At 42.2% G+C, this 14,887-nt stretch overlaps 2 protein-coding genes across 2 annotated transcripts in view; one reads left to right on the forward strand and one right to left on the reverse strand.

The window, feature by feature from the left end:
* The window catches only part of LOC310732175 (ras-related protein Rap-2a), a 116,263-nt gene that overhangs the window by 92,065 nt on the left and 9,311 nt on the right, over positions 1 to 14,887 (reverse strand). The gene's annotated exons all lie outside the window — the stretch shown is intronic.
* LOC310732103 (AT-rich interactive domain-containing protein 3B) overlaps positions 1 to 14,887 on the forward strand; it is a 68,170-nt gene that overhangs the window by 2,741 nt on the left and 50,542 nt on the right. The gene's annotated exons all lie outside the window — the stretch shown is intronic.

Here is a 14,887-nt window from a genome sequence, read left to right on the forward strand (position 1 = left end):
TCTCGGGTGCTCGCTGGTTTCAGTCCACACCCGGGTGCGATGGCTGTGTTCGCACCTGCACAAAAACACCCACACTGTGACCGAGACGACGCCAGGGATCGAATCAGACACTACACACATGAGAAAAAAATCATCCCTGGTGGCAATGATTCATTGTGAGACTTCTGTTTTGAGAAGTCTATATTGAGAACTAAATGAGAAAATGTTGGACTTTAGGGTTTCAAAGTGGTGGAATATTTCCGGTAAATTTCGAAACTTCATCTGGTGAATTTGGGAAATATTCCAAGTTGGAAAATTACTGGGAATTTATGAGAATTTAGGGGGAAAAAATTTGAAATTTTGGGGAATTTATATATCAACTATACACACGTATAAACAATTTTATTTAAAAAATGAAATTTTTGTAATTTAATTAGGTATAATTTTGTCAGAATGAAGTTTTAAACCTATTTGTATGTAATATGCATTTAATCTTTGTAAACACTGGATGGAAGATGGACATTTTTTGGCATAATTTTGTGTGGAGGATTTAGGAAATGGTGTGTGTTATGGATGAATGCACAGTGTATGTAGGGGGCGTGGCCTCAGTGGTCCTGCAGTAAGTCTGCTGTGTGCACGTGATTGATGAATGTGCAGGTAAAAGTTGAATTCAGTCTGGTTGTTTTAACCAAAATTATCCTGCAAGATGTTTTTTTTCCCCCAACTACGTTTAAGTTCCCTTTTATAGGCTCACCTGCAATTTTGTAAATTCCCAGTTTATTCGCATTAATTTCCGTTTAAAAAAATTCCTGGAATTGTGTGACCCAGTTCCACGTGTCCTGGAGTTTGTCTTTTTGTAAAACACACTTTCCCTCACACGATTTGCGCGGTGTAATACGAGTGCACGCTGCTGACAGCTCGACTTTGAGAGCTGGAGACGGGCCAAGCGGTGTGCCTAGTAATCCCACAGAGCCTGCGGAGGCCTTAGTCAGGTCGAGCCGCTCCCGCTGTCAGCTGTGCAGAGGAAAAACCCTGGAAGTGTGTGCTGGCATCAAGCCATCGCTCCTACGTCATGCTTTCACTTTGCATTCGCTCTCTGAGTGTGTGTGTGTGTGTGTGTGTGTTTTTTCCCATGCTCCTGGCTGAATCTCTGCAGTACTTGGCCAGACTCCAGAGTCTGTAGAGAAAAGTTTTGACAAAGTTCCCAGTAGTGTGTGTAGTGTGTATATGTGTGTGTGTGTGTGTGTGTGTGTGTGTGTGTGTGTTGGAGTGGAGTTGGAACACCATGAATTCCTCCACAAGAATTCCATTGCACAGAGTTTGAGTCTGAGAATGAAATTAAACGTGTGTGTGAGTGGAGTTAAAAACACAGCGTTTTCCTCCACAGGAATTCCATGGCACAGAGTGTAACATTCGTTCTCAGACTGAAAGTAAACTTGTGTGTGCGTGTGTGCGTGCGAACATAACTCTTGTGCTGGTTGTGCCAGCACACACACACACTCCTGCTGAGGCCTCATTTCCTCCGAACGTGCCATCATCACGCCGCCATCAGAATGGAGCCTAGAGAGGAAGTAAAAGGAGACGTGCGGTTAAAACATCACGAAGGTGTCGCGTGAAGTCCGGTTGCTCTCAAGGCACGATCTCGCGACACAACGTCAGAATTAACCGTATCGACACCACAGCAGCGATTACACACACATTATTGAATGCGTGTACGTGTACGCGTGGGCTATAGAAATCATCGCTCGATCGATTTTCGAGCTCGTAAGTGGACGGACGTGATCACGCGGACTCTGGGGGTAAACAGACGCCTCGGCGGGTTTGAAGCTGTAATGAGTGTGAAGCGGGAAATGTAGCGCTGACACTGGAGACTCCTTCCAAACCTGAGAGAAAAGTTAAAAAATGCGATGATTTAATGGGGTGAAAAATATATTAATATTATATAAATATATATGTAAAAAATATATTTTAAAAAACTGAATAAAACTATTTATAAAATTAATTGAGAGAATAAAATATGAAGAAATATTTCAAAGCATATAGCAATTAATTTTTCCAGTTATTTCATTGTTAATTTGATGTTTTATATTTTTTATATATAGTGATGTTTATTTGAATAGGCGCGATGAAACTATATTCATTGTGTGTGTGTGAGTGTATGTGTTCTGTCGTTACCCTCGCCTTAAACAGCAAAATATGTTATTAACACTAAAAGCACACACTCGGGTTCTCCGTATCCAGCAATATGGTTTTGTGTGTGTGTGGGCGGATAGGAAGGTCCAGTGGGACATACAGCTGACCCCCATAATCCTGTGTGTGTGTCCCCAGGGGCTTGGGATCGTCTCTGTTTTGTTAGCAGCAGGGCTAGCCCCTCCCATCACCCCCACCCTCTGCCCCGATAATTCTGAGGTGATTAATAGGATTTTAATTGGAGAATGAGATTTGTGCGTGTGTGTGTGTGTGTGTGTGTGTGTGTGTGTGGTCATCAAGAAACAGATTTCTTTTCCACTTCTTTTATAATGCACGTGACTTTTTCACTGGATGATCTTTCACATTTTTGATTGGGTTTATATACATCCTCTGGAAAAAAAAACCTACAAACACTTCCTGAACAGAGAGAAGTAATTAGACTCATCAGCCTGGATTTCTCAGTTGATTGTGTAACTGGTTGTGTAATTTTTTTTTTTTTATAATTAAAAGTCTGGGACGCCCCATTACAGATGAAGAAATCGGAAAAAACAAAAACCAACAACCCAAAACAATGTTCTTTATAAAATTTCATCTGAAAGTGTTTCATTGCTCTCAGACCACAGCAATTTATTCAGCGGAGCCACGTTGTATTTGTTTTTATCCGTTTATGGCTACACGTTGGCGAACTTTTGCGGAACAAGTCGCTTTTTTTTTTTTGCAATCTTATAGCAGCTATAAACGCTTCCTCTCGTTTTCCTAGAAGTTAAATGGACCCAAAAATACCGACAACAATTGAAGACTCTGGCTTAATTCTTTTTTTTTTTTTTTTATGTTGAGCATTCACTGTGCACGTCAGTGTGAAAGTGGTTACTATAGCAACGATATCATGTCGTCATCGTCTTCATCCTCATCATCTCCTCCTCCTCCAGCTTGTTTATAGAAGGAGCGAATGGATTTTGCATAATTTAGGCGTTTCCGCAGTAACGCAGCAGGCTGACTCAGCTCGGCAGATCAATAAGGCTTGTGTAAGATGGAGAGGACGAGCGCCATCGTCTATCCTTCACCTGTGAGGGACAGGGCAGCGAACAAAACCAGAAGCGATTGGAACATCGAGAAAATGAAATAAACTGTCGAGGGACTGTGTGTGTGTGTGTGTGTGTGTGTGTGTGTGTGTGTGTGTGTGTGTGTGTGTGTGTGTGTGTGTGTGTGTGTGTGTGTGTGTGTGTGTGTGTGTGTGTGTGTGTACAGATACACAGGAAAACCACAGCCTCACTCACTGAGTTCACGACTATTATCAGGTGTAGTGTTCGCTCATGTGATGATGTGTAGTTTCTGCACAAACCTCCTATGTGCTTCTGAAGAACCAGGTCCATCACATGTCCTCTGTAGACGTCAAAGCTCACATTGTCTGCAGACTTTAGCTCATGTCTCCTATAAACTCCAAAGTTTACGTCCCCTGTAGACTTTAGCTCACGTCCCCTGTAGACTTTAGCTCACGTCCCCTGTAGACTTTAGCTCACGTCCCTTGTAGACGCCAAAGCTCACGTCCTCCATAGACGCCAAAGCTCACGTCCTCCATAGACGCCAAAGCTCACGTCCTCCATAGACGCCAAAGCTCACGTCCTCCATAGACGCCAAAGCTCACGTCCTCCATAGACGCCAAAGCTCACGTCCTCCATAGACGCCAAAGCTCACGTTCTTCAAAGACGCCAAAATTTAAGTTCCTCATAGACGCCAAAGCTCACGTGCTCCTTAGACGCCACAGCTCACGCCTTATATTTCATATAAGGGAACAACCAATTGTATATGGTTTTCTGGTGCTAAATATTCAGGCACCTAATGTAATTTTTTTGCCTTTATGAAAGGTTCTGCTCGGACGTTTGCGAAAACGAAACTATACGGTCAAGTGCAAAAGTTTGCTCACCCTCAGGACAAAAAGAAAGAAAGAACAAGATATTTAGTACGTTTTTAGTTCATGCTCCAGGTTAGGGTCAAATAGTGTACGCTGAAGAAAAAGGAATTGCACAACGTTCAATGTAGCCATAAAGTATGTACTGAATTGGTTTGGCATGTTTTAGTCCGAGGCAGAGTAAAAATGTGGAACTTCAGTTGGCGATTTTTGTTATGTGGCACATCAGTCATTCTCTGATTCAAATGGATGAGTGTGTGGAGGTTAGTTTCTAGATGTGAATGTGTGTGTGTGTGTATGTGTGTGTGTATGTGTGTGTAAGTAGATGGATGTGTAGATAGACGTAGAACAGGTATGTAGAGATCTGTCCGTGTAGCATGTTTGCATTAAGCGTCACGCGAAAAGAACTTAAGCACGAGTCTTGCGTTCGTCTCGAGCCTGAGATGTTGGTGGTGTTTGTGCAGCTTTACCGGTGCGTGGTGCTGACTGAGATGCATCGTTAGCATACGCTTTGGTTCATCGCGCCAGAAAGAACGCAGACTCACAAACTCGGCTTTGTTCACAAACGTGTGTGTGTGTGTGTGTGTGTGTGTGTGTGTGTGTGTGTGTGTGTGTGTGTGTGTGTGTGTGTGTGTGTGTGTGTGTGTGTGTGAGACTCACGTGACTGATGTGGGAAAGGAAGGTGGGACGACATGGTTGGGGTCACAGTTCTGAGGCAGATTTTAAATAGAAAGATTGATATATATATATATATATATATATAGAGAGAGAGAGAGAGAGAGAGAGAGAGAGAGAGAGAGAGAGAGAGAGAGAGAGAGAGATGGAAAGTGAGCTCAGGATATTTTGCCTTTATTTTCTCCATTGACTTCATTTTCCTCCATTTTTGTCCACATGCGAACAAAGTGGGGAGATTTTGTTTGTGTGTGTGTGTGTGTGTGTGTGTGTGTGTGTGTGTGTGTGTGTGTGTGTGTGTACTGCTTGTACAGTCCTGCCCCTATCATCAGGGCCTTGAAGATTCCTGAATGCCAGAAATAGAGATATTGAATGTAGGAGGCTGGTGGTGTCGGGGGAGGGGGAGAGAGTGGTAGGTGTGTGTGTGTGTGTGTGTGTGTGTGTGTGTACATGTAAATTCACTGGGGGTTGGGAGCAGGAAGTATCACTCTGTTTCAACACTGCGCTGCCCCACCCAGAGAAAACATTCCTGAATTAAAGGGTTAAACTTTCAAGACACAACTGTCTAGCTGTGATTGTGATAAGGCAGAAATGTGTGTGTGTGTGTGTGTGTGTGTGTGTTTGAGAGACAGACAGTGTCATGTTATTAGGAAGTTAGAATCAGTAATGCGGGATCTCACAACAGGGCACCGCAATTATAAAAAACGTTGGCGTTTACAGTCTCTTGTAACCACATCCACTCGCTCGCACGTCTCCAACGTGAGGCTCGTGCCGTGTAGTGACGCAGACGCGAGAGAGACGCATTCAGCATTCCGCGCTCGGCCTTTTGTTTCTCAAACTCGTCTGTCTCTTCTCATTGCTTTACTGTATGGACTAAAGTTTTTTTTTTTTTACATCTCATTCCATATTTAGTCCTATTTCCTGTTAAACCAATCTCCACTCTTCTGAGAAGATGTTCCACTAGATTTTGTGAAGATTCTTACATGTGTGTTTGTAAAGTCAGGTAGTGATGTAGGTGAGGTGATGAGGCCTGGGGTGCAGTCAGCGTTGTTCACATTCATCCCAAAGATGTTCAACAGGCCACTGATATCCACATATTCCAACCAATGTAAACCTTCATGGAGCTCAGGGACAATTATCATGCTGGAACAGGTTTGGGTCTCCTAGTTCAAATAGAGAGAAAATCCTAAGCATTCAAAGACATTCTACACAATTGTGTGCCACTTTGTGGTAACAGTTTGGAGACGAACCACATATGGCTGGAAACGTCAGCTGTCCCTATACTTTTGTCCCTATAGTGTATTTCGCAATATCTAGGGATTTGGGTAATTCTTACATAAGAATTCCAGACCCTGCGAGCGATCACCAAACAAAACGGCTGCCCAAAGCATTGAAGGTGAACAAAGGACCACGTTTTTCCTTTCACTATTCGTGTAACTGTGCTGGAGGGATCTCCAATGTACGCGTTTTGGATTTTGACGTGTAAAGCTGCGCGAAACGTTTTGGTTCCTTTATCGAGTCCAAGAGAAAAGGTGAAGAAAAACAACGAGAGACAGGCGAAGGAACATCCGTTCATCGAACTAGTGATACGGATTCTTCTGCGTTTTAGGTACAGCCTAATTCCTGCCAATTCCGCATATCTATTAATTAATTTGTGCCAATCGATTGTTTAATTTAATTAATATAATTTAGAGAATTAAAAAAAAATCACTAGTAAAGGACTTTTGTCCGGTACAGATCAGGTGGTGTTGACAATATTATAAATATTTATAACTTTATTATATACAACTCTTTTTTTCTGGCATTGTTGTTTATGCTTTCATGTTTAATAACAATAAAAAATAAACAGTATTATAAATAAACCGAAACTGCCATCAATTGTTTGAACATATTTCATATATAGAGTTTCTCTGGAAGAAACTTGGAGGGAGGAAACTAGAGGCTGCTGAGGGAACCATTTATAGCTGCGATAACATAAGTGATAAAGGGACGCAACAATAAATGGATAAAAGTTTTGAAATTATGGCAGAACCTTATCCTTTTTTCTGTTTAGTGTGATTTCTTTCTATCATTGAAATAATAAATCTGTCAAAAGTGGTCGTTAATTGCTGAAGCATAGCTCCGTCTCTCACACACACACACACACACACACACACACACACACACACACACACACACACACACACACACACACACACACACACACACACTGTGTCAGGTGCGGCACCGTAATAACCAGAGACGCTATGTGGGTTAGAGAGTGAAACGTTACACACACACACACACACACACACACATTTTCCCTCTACTCACCAACTCGACCTCATGCAAACCGCGTGGGATTTTTACACCTCGACAGCAGCGTGTTCGGATTCCATGTGCAGCGAGAGATGAGATTGACGCGGCAACGTTAAACGGTTTTCACGTGCGAGGCGACTCATGCAGATTCTCACGTGGCTTTTAGGAAGCAGGAGGAAGTCTGAGGGGAATAAAAACACAACCCACACCCGATGAATTCTTCTCGTTCATCTCGGCACTGAGCTCCATTTCTACCGTTTCATATTTGTTGTGAAAATAAGGCAGTTTTGTTTACAACATCAGCGTGAACTGGTGGCCGGACGAGTGTGTACACGCGCGCGCACGCACACACACACATGGTGCTTATCTCTCTATCTGAGATCCCCTGTGTCAGCATGGTTCTTCATACATGTGCTTAGCATGATCTCTTTATTTCTGCTGACCGTGGAGACGTGGATCAGGTGTAGAGGAGAATCCGTTTCCTGTGTGTGTCAGGGGTTTAAAGGTCAGGGGTGAACACAGTAAGAGGATGAGCTGCTTGGACAGGAAGCAGGAGGTTTGAGTGATGATTCATTTTCCATCAAGGACTAAAGATTTGACCCAAACGCAGCGCAGTCCTGAAGCCGAGAGTGACGACTTACAACCTGTGCACACTCGTCTTTCCTACTTTTCCCTCCTTCTTTCATTTTAATTCCCTTGTTTTGCTTTCTGCAGTTCTTACAGTGTCTTCAGATTGTGTTAAAAATTTATCTTCTTCTCTTTTGCCTTCATCCCCTCATCTCTTCACATTCTGTTGATTTAATTCTTCTTCTTCTTTTTTTTTATACCTTTTTCTATCTCTTTCCTTTTCTTCTTATTTCCTTCCGTCCCTCTTTTTTGTTTTGTTTCCTTCATCACATTTTCTTTGCTATTGATTTTGCTATTTTCCCCCTATTTCATTGCTTCATGTCCTTCCTTCCCTATTTACCTTTCTTTACTCACGTATTTCCCTCATTTTTCTCTATCTTTCTTTCACCGTTTCTTTTGTGCTTTTTTGCACTTTTCCTCCTTTTCTTTCTTCCCAATTTTTTTCCTGTTATTTCTTCCTTGTGTACTGGAGTATTTCTTTCCGTCCTTTCTTTCTTCCAATTTTTTTTCATCTACACATCTCTCTTTCTCCTCTCATCCCCAGAGAATTCCCTCCTCCTGCAGCATCTAATGGAGAAAAAAGAGGAGCGATGACTGAGGAAACCACACACGCACGCACGCACGCGCGCACACACACACACACACACACACACACACACACACACACACACACACACACACTGCACAGACTACACAGACTGTCCCTCTGTGTTTTGTTATTTACACAGACAGCTGATTTTTCTGAACAGTTTAAAAGTGCTTACAGGCTGTGTGTGTGTGTGTGTGTGTGTGTGTGTGTGTGTGTGTGTGTGTGTGTGTGTGTGTGTGTGTGTGTGTGTGTGTGTGTGTGTGTGTGTGTGTGTGAGTGTGTGTGAGAGTGAGAGTGAGAGTGAGAGTGAGAGTGAGAGTGTGTGAGTGTGTGAGTGTGTGAGTGTGTGAGTGTGTGAGTGTGTGAGTGTGAGAGTGTGAGAGTGAGAGTGAGAGTGAGAGTGAGAGTGAGAGTGAGAGTGAGAGTGAGAGAGAGAGAGAGAGATGGCAGAATAAATGACTTTATCAGTGATGATAAACATGAGTAGAGGAGGCTTGGTACTCATGTCAAACCTCACACACACACACACACACACACACACACACAAAACACTCACGGTGGTCTTGTGTTGTCTACTATTCCCAAACGTGTGTGTGTGTGCGCAGGAGTGTGTTTATACGAAGAGATTTCATCATCTCACATGCGTCTTTATTCCTGTCTTTTGTTTTTCACTCCACTTCTGTCTTTCTCTCCTTCTGTCTTCCACTTCACGTCTGTCTTTAATCCACTTTTGTCTTTCTCCACTTTTCTTTCTCTCCACCTTTGTCTTCCACTTCACTTTTAAGTCTTTAATTCCACTTTTTAATCTGCCACACCAATTTCTGTCTTGCACTCCATATTTCTGTTTTTATGTCTTCTACTACACTTTTTCTTTCTTTCACACCACCATTTTGTCTTTCACTCCAGTTTTCTGACTTTCACACTTTACCTTTTCTGTCTTCCACTCCACTCTTTTGTCTTTTACTTCACCTTTCTGGTTTTCAGTCTGTTTCCGTGTCTTGTGCATTGCTTTCTGTGTCTGTTCCTGTTTTTAATAGTTTCTGTTTTCTCTCAGGACAGGCGCACGTGTGTGTGTGTGTGTGTGTGTGTGTGTGTGTGTGTGTGTGTGTGTGTGTGTGTGTGTGTGTGTGTGTGTGTGTGTGTGTGTGTGTGTGTGTGTGTGTGTGTGTGTGTGTGTGTGTGTGTGTGTGTGTGTGTGTGTGTGTGTGTGTGCTGGCAGGTGTCCAGCCCAGTGGCTAATTTCAGTAAGGCTTAAAACACTCCCTGGGCAGTCAAATTGGCCCTATGCCATTGGGCGCTCTCTCTCTCTCTCTCTCTCTCTCTCTCTCTCTCTCACACACACATTTACTCACTCACACACACACACACACACACACACACACACACACACACAGCGAAAGAAGTGGAAGTGTTTCATTTTGCAGTGTGTAATGTAAGCTGCATATCGCTTCCAGGTTTTCTTTGTGTGTGTGTGTGTGTGTGTGTGTGTGTGTGTGTGTGTGTGTGTGTGTGTGTGTGTGTGTGTATGTGTGTGTGTGCGCTCAGAAAGCTATGCTTGGTTTTCCATTCTGCTGAGTCAAAGCAGTGACTGTGCAGCTGGAGCTCCTGTTACAGAAATTCCATCATGTCTTCTGCAGCAGAGGAGGAAAGAGAAACAGAAAGAGAAATTTTTTTCTTCTGTTTTTCTTTAAGGTGATTTTCTCTTTTCCCTGAAGCATTACAGGAAAGACATCACACACCGTGACCACTGCGTGCACGCGCACGCACGCGCGCACACTTTGTCATTCTTTTTACTTTCCTGTCTAACTCTCCACCTCCCTGTCTTTCTCTCCACCTCCCTGTCTTTCTCTCCACCTCCCTGTCTTTCTCTCCACCTCCCTGTCTTTCTCTCCACCTCCCTGTCTTTCTCTCCACCTCCCTGTCTTTCTCTTCACCTCCCTGTCTTTCTCTCCACCTCCCTGTCTTTCTCTTCACCTCCCTGTCTTTCTCTCCACCTCCCTGTCTTTCTCTCCACCTCCCTGTCTTTCTCTTCACCTCCCTGTCTTTCTCTCCACCTCCCTGTCTTTCTCTCCACCTCCCTGTCTTTCTCTCCACCTCCCTGTCTAACTCTCCACCTCCCTGTCTTTCTCTTCACCTCCCTGTCTTTCTCTCCACCTCCCTGTCTTTCTCTTCACCTCCCTGTCTTTCTCTCCACCTCCCTGTCTTTCTCTCCACCTCCCTGTCTTTCTCTCCACCTCCCTGTCTAACTCTCCACCTCCCTGTCTTTCTCTTTACCTCCCTGTCTTTCTCTTTACCTCCCTGTCTTTCTCTCCACCTCCCTGTCTTTCTCTCCACCTCCCTGTCTTTCTCTCCACCTCCCTGTCTTTCTCTCCACCTCCCTGTCTTTCTCTCCACCTTCCTGTCTAACTCTCCACCTCCCTGTCTTTCTCTCCACCTCCCTGTCTTTCTCTTCACCTCCCTGTCTTTCTCTCCACCTCCCTGTCTAACTCTTCACCATCCTGTCTTTCTCTCCACCTCCCTGTCTAGCTCTCCACCTCCCTGTCTTTCTCTCCACCTCCCTGTCTAACTCTCCACCTCCCTGTCTAACTCTCCACCTCCCTGTCTTTCTCTCCACCTCCCTGTCTTTCTCTCCACCTTCCTGTCTTTCTCTTCACCTTCCTTTTTTTTCTCTCCACCTCCCTGTTGCTTTCTCCACTTTTCTGTCTTTCTCTCCACTTTCCTGTCTTTCTCTCCACTTTCCTGTCTTTCTCTCCACTTTCCTGTCTTTCTCTCCACCTTCCTGTCTTTCTCTCCACCTTCCTGTTTTTCTCTCCACCTTCCTGTATTTCTCTCCAACCTTCCTGTTTTTCTCTCCAACCTTCCTGTCTTTCTCTCCAACCTTCCTGTCTTTCTCTCCACCTTCTTGTCTTTCTCTCCACCTTCTTGTCTTTCTCTCCACCTTCCTGTCTTTCTCTCCACCTTCCTGTCTTTCTCTCCACCTTCCTGTCTTTCTCTCCACTTTCCTGTCTTTCTCTCCACCTTCCTGTCTTTCTTTCCACTTTCCTGTCTTTCTCTCCACCTTCCTGTCTTTCTCTCCACCTTCCTGTCTTTCTTTCCACTTTCCTGTCTTTCTCTCCACTTTCCTGTCTTTCTCTCCAACCTTCCTGTCTTTCTCTCCAACCTTCCTGTCTTTCTCTCCAACCTTCTTGTATTTTGGTCAACCTTTCTGTCTTTCTCTCCACTTTCCTGTCTTTCTCTCCACTTTCCTGTCTTTCTCTCCACTTTCCTGTCTTTCTCTCCAACCTTCCTGTCTTTCTCTCCAACCTTCTTGTATTTTGGTCAACCTTTCTGTCTTTTTCTCCACCTTCCTGTCTTTCTCTCAGACCTTCCCATATTTCTGTCTTTTTGTCAAACTTCCTGTATTTCTTTCGCTCTTTTACTTTTTCTTGACACCTCTCTGTCTTTCTCTTTACCTTCCTGTTTTTCTTTCCACCTCCCTGCCTTTCTGTTGTTCTCGCCACCTTTCTGTATTTGTCTTTCACCTTATTGTTTTGTATTCTGTCCACCTTCCTGCCTTTCTGTCTTTGTTTTTTTTTTCTGTTTTCCTCTCCACCTTTCTGACATTCTCCCCACCAGTTATATATGTTTACACTTATAAAAGAAAATATTTTGCCTTATTTAATTTCTGCTCTAAAGTTAAATCTGCAGCCGTTTTTTCCACTATAAAACACTTTCAAAGATTTCAAGCACAATAAATCAACATGTAAAGACCAACCATTCTGTTCCTTTTTAGTTAATAGAAGCGTAATCATCCCTAAGTGAATTATTGATGTATAACTGTCGCGTCATTTTTCTGCTTTTATTGCAATGCTTTATGTAAACTATTCCAATTATCAAACAATTATTTATTGAAACGCAGTAATAAAAGGCTCAGTGTGCTATTAGAAACCGTTTGTCTCGTGGAGTGGTTAAGTTCCTGTTTTAGCGTTCTTCCTCTCAACAGTCGCCTTCTTCTTTTTATTTATTTATTTTTTCTTGAAAACAAAATGGACAATTTGTCATTTTATGTAAATATATGTTTTATTAGATTTCGATTATTTGGAGTACAAGTCCTTGTTTATAGGAACTACTGTAATTATAAAAACTTAAGTAATATATAAAGTCAGAAATAATAATATAAAGTTTTTGTGAACGGTGCCAAAAACTTGGATTTGGGTTAAACACCTGCACTTTAACATCTATTAAAGGCATGGAGGAAATCAAAGAGGCTGCATACAGAAAAGCAGCAAACAACATACATTGTGTCAGAGGGTCAGGATCAGCAGGTTTTAACCTTCTGATTTAAAGTGTTTAAACCTTAAACACATGCTACACTCTGTTCCAATTCCAAAAACACCAACACACACACACACACACACACACACACACACACACACACACACACACACACACACACAAGATTTATTTTTTCAGATATTACTGAAAGACTTCTCAATTATCCCACTGCTGTGGATTTATATTAGCAAAGCATTGCTAATGTTATACTTTTCTAGCCCAATCACTGGCTTTTTGGTACATGTCAATATCAATACTGGTAACCGATAATAAGTAGCTTATATTGTTTAAATAAATCAATTGAAAAATGTATATTTTCCTGTGTGTCCAAGGGCTTCAGCTAGTAGGATGGTGTTTCTGGTTAGCTAGCTGATTTGAATGAGATCAGCTAGCTAGGTTAGTTACCTTGAACGAGGCTTGTATGATTTATCGCTTTTATCATGATGTTTGTACATGGTTTTACACTGCTATTACCTCCAATCACGTTCGATTATACCGAATATCGGCTATATGGACAAAAGTATTGGGACACCCGTCTTTTTCAGCAATATGCAGTTCCTTAAAAGTTGGAGGCACACAGTTGTATGTTTTCTTTGGCTCTGCTTGGATACAAATTCCTCTTTACTTTAACAAGGAGACCCAAACCTGTTCCAGCATGACACAAAGTACACAAAAACAGCTCCATGAAGATAAACTTTACATCCCCTTCTATAGAGCTCTGACCTCAACCCTATTGAGCACCTTTGGGATGTTCATCAGTACCTGACTTTACTAATACCCTTATGGCTGAATGAACTTCATACAAATCTCCACAAAATCTAGTGGAAGAACAGAAGAGTTGGAGGAATTGTAAGAGCAGTTGGGGACTAAAGTGGAATGGGATCTATTGATGTAAATCTATAATAAAGTGAAGGAAATGAATCCAGAGATACTTTTTACCTCAGAAATAGTAAAAAAAAATAAAAAAATCATCCTTGTGGATGATTGATAGCAACTGACGAATAGTGAACTGCTACTTGCACTGACTTTGAGGTTTGATATCTCACCTAGCTAGCGAGGGCTGCTCATCCTCGTGAATTCTAATGTTTAAAATGTTCTAAGGTCTTCTATAATGTCTATTAGATGGTGTAGTTTCTCCTCTTGCTGTTCTCACAGATCATAGTTTGCTTGTTAATTGTAAAACCCATCTAGGTTTTGTGGTCTGTTCATTCAAGCAGAGAAACTCAACATAGCGTCACCTGGTATCTAGTGATGGTATCTGAGCACTCTTTATGAGAATGGAGAAAGTATGAGGATGGAGGCCTGGTTCTGATATGGTTATCAGTGTATCCTTGTGTTTGAATGATTGTGTTTGAATGCCTTTACTTCATACATATGATTTATACATATTGTTCAAGCAGATGCTTTCATCCAGGGTTGAGAAGATTGATGTCTGCAGTAAAGTCGCTCCTTCAGCTGCTCTTCTCTCTGAAGGCAGCTGTCAAGAGTTACATTTCTCTCAAAAGAATAAACTACTGATGTGGGTAATATGGACAGACCTATGAACTGAACATTTATAATCATGCTACACACACACACGATTAATCATGTAACAGACGAGATAAATCGATTTCATAATGTTAACAAAGGTGTGTTACTTTCTAAGCGAGTTCCAAAAATCTGTGAATTTTTTACGCACCCCCGCAGCCCCTATGGTACCTTAGTGAATTTATCTAGACATTGTCACTTTAATACAATAATGTATTTTAGAATTTGTATGTAATTTGTTAGTGTTTAATTTGTTATAGTTTAATATGTTATTCCTAACGTTCCTGAACATTCGGTCCCGCTGCGGATTCCTGGGAATTTTAACATAATACGCAACTTGCTGTTAGTTAGGTTTTAAATAATAACCTGCGAATTTTCCGAGCTACGAATTATTGGGGGTTGACTGTATCTCATTTATGCATCTGAGCAGTTGAGGCTTACATGGCTTGTTTACCAGACCAGCACTGGCAACTTGGCTGTACTGAGGTTTAAACTCGATTCTGATTCTGATTCGATCAGAAGTCCAACATCTAAACCGATGTTCTACTACTGTGGTATTAAATTGGTTATCGACCGGTCGGGAAACTGCTTGAGACGTGACCAAGGTTATGATGGTGGGGCTCCATGCATGTAAATTGGATTAAAATTCGGAGCAGGAGTAACTCCGACATTTGCATGCACTCTACTGTGGTTTTATTTCCGCCCTGATCAGCCGTGCGGCTGTTTTCTTCCCCAGAAACTAAATTACCAACTGTTTTTTTTTTTTTTCTTTTTTCTTTTTT

This window comes from Silurus aristotelis (assembly GCF_946808225.1).
Source record: "Silurus aristotelis genome assembly, chromosome: 10".
Lineage (NCBI taxonomy): Eukaryota > Metazoa > Chordata > Actinopteri > Siluriformes > Siluridae > Silurus > Silurus aristotelis.